Source organism: Dromiciops gliroides, chromosome 4, assembly GCF_019393635.1.
Source record: "Dromiciops gliroides isolate mDroGli1 chromosome 4, mDroGli1.pri, whole genome shotgun sequence".
Classification (NCBI taxonomy): Eukaryota; Metazoa; Chordata; class Mammalia; order Microbiotheria; family Microbiotheriidae; genus Dromiciops; species Dromiciops gliroides.
This window is the reverse complement of record NC_057864.1, coordinates 238,258,994-238,261,026: the sequence shown is the minus strand read 5'-3', so window position 1 is coordinate 238,261,026 and position 2,033 is coordinate 238,258,994. Positions and strand designations below refer to the sequence as shown.

The window sequence follows — 2,033 nt, the reverse complement described above, 5'->3', positions numbered from 1 at the left end:
GAGAAGGCTGTGGCGGCGCTATGGAGCGGAACAAACAAAATGGGCTGAGATGGGGGGCGGGGCGCTGAATGCCAAGGCCGGTGGAACCACTGCGCGTGCGCCTGAAGGTTATAACGTCTCCCTGGGGTAGCTTCGCGCCCTTTTTTTTTTTGTGTGTGTGTGTTTTTTTTTAAACTCTTCCCAACTGCCCTCGCCTAGAGGTCTCAAGGGCGGATTCCGGTAGAGGAAGGACTGCCTGACGTTGTCCCCTCCCCTTCCTCCTTCAACAGGCTTCCCTCGAACTGTGGGGACTTTTCTTCCTGGGATTAGCTCACGAATTTGCCTGTATTGTGTGTGGCTCAGCAAAAATCCCTCCACATATTTCCAATTCAAATTAAGAAATAGGGTTGAAAGAGAAGCCATTATCACTTTCTCTCTATTATCCTTTTTCTTTTTCTGAAAGAAGAATCCGGAAAAAGGGTGGCGCTTGGATCAGGCATTGTTGGGGTCAACCTCACCTCTCAAGGCCCTTTCCCTCCCCCCTTCCCCCACCCCCTCGCCGGCGGCTTTAAGTAATCGGCTCTCCGAGGGAAAGGTCTTTTCTCCTTAGGGGTCGTCTCTTTCCTTAACGATGCGCCCCAGGTGTAGCGTGGCGGCAGCCGCGACTCCGGCGCCGCTCGGTCCCTCTGCAGACGGCTGATGCTCGGTGGGTTGTCTCAGAAGGGAAGGCATGAGTAATGTGAGGAGCTTTTCGGCGGTGTCGGCCTCTGGAGCATGGGTTGAGCCGGGCCAAATGTAGTCCCACCCATCTCCGCGTAGCTGGGGCGCATGTACCACCCGCACTGCCGAAGGGACTCGGTAGCTGGTAAGGCTCGCATCGCTGGGGGCGAGGGGGGCGGCGTTATTGCAGGGTGTGGGTCGGACAAGACTAGGGAACTGGACAGGATGATCCTACCTTTACAGACTAGAGTTTCTGATGTCTCCGTGACGTCACCATTTGGAACTGATCCAGCCTCAGAAGAGAGTTACATTTCTCCCCTCAATTCCCTGCTCCTCTGGCTTAGCTTTGTTTTTTATTTCCCCCCAGGCCTTCGGACCCTCGTAGCTGAAGGCTCCAGTAGGTAAGTGGCCGGGTGTAATGGTGGGTCGCATGGTGAGGGTGGGGTGAAGCCTTGATTGGCATGATGACTCCAAAGTGGATCTGAGTATCTCTTTGATGCTACTACCGCAGCGCACTGACTCTCTTGGTTGGGAGTTGGGGGGGCATGGGACTCTAAATTTCTTGGTAATTCTCTGAATTCTCTGCTTTCTTTTTTTCTTTTCTTTCCTTGTTTCCATCTTCATAATCCATACGTAGGGATTCTAAGCAACAGATTCTGCTTAAGGAAAGGTAAGTGCTATGTAGAGACGTAGTGGTAGCCATTCGTGTTTTTCTTTTAAGTTGAAAATGATTCTGCCTTACCCTATCTCAGTACGTTTTTTGCTATTTCCATTTTCTCTCAAGGAAGACCTTTCCAAAGTCTGGCTCCCTCTTGTGTTGTATGCAACCTTCTGCAGCACGTTAGTTAATTTCTGAGTCTTCCATGCATCCTTTCATACATGTCCTTTACATTTTGAAAGGAGTCCACAGTGCCTTTTTCTCCAAACTCTACAAATGGACCTTTTCAGGATTCATCTCTCCAGTGCCATTTTCTCCATCTTGGAATGACAACACTGCGGTTTCTGGGCTCCCAGAATACTTCACCCTAATAGGCCTGCCTCAAATGTGCCTAAAAAGTTGGGAATGATGAGTTTTCAGACTAGAGTCTCTGACAAACCTTCATTGGAGACAAGAAAACCACTCTGACCCATCCTGCGAATTTGGGACCATGGATTGTAGGGTGGTCAGGGGAGCAGTATGTATGGGTCTTTTACCCTCTTACCTGTTCTTTAGGAGTCTACTAAGTAGGGAAGAACTTTTTTTTTTTTTTTTTAGTGAGGCAGTTGGGGTTAAGTGACTTGCCCAGGGTCACACAACTAGTAAGTATTAAGTGTCTGAGGCCGGATTTGAACTC

The 2,033-nt window shown here is 49.7% G+C and overlaps 2 non-coding genes across 2 annotated transcripts; both read left to right on the top strand.

Annotated features, from left to right (window-relative positions):
* Positions 1-1,157: 1,157 nt before the first annotated feature.
* On the top strand, positions 1,158-1,220 carry LOC122727104. Its single transcript, XR_006353059.1, has one exon. It is a non-coding gene; the product is annotated as a small nucleolar RNA SNORD48 (small nucleolar RNA).
* A 538-nt stretch (positions 1,221-1,758) lies between these two features.
* On the top strand, positions 1,759-1,828 carry LOC122727095. The gene has a single exon (XR_006353051.1). It is a non-coding gene; the product is annotated as a small nucleolar RNA SNORD52 (small nucleolar RNA).
* Positions 1,829-2,033: the final 205 nt, after the last annotated feature.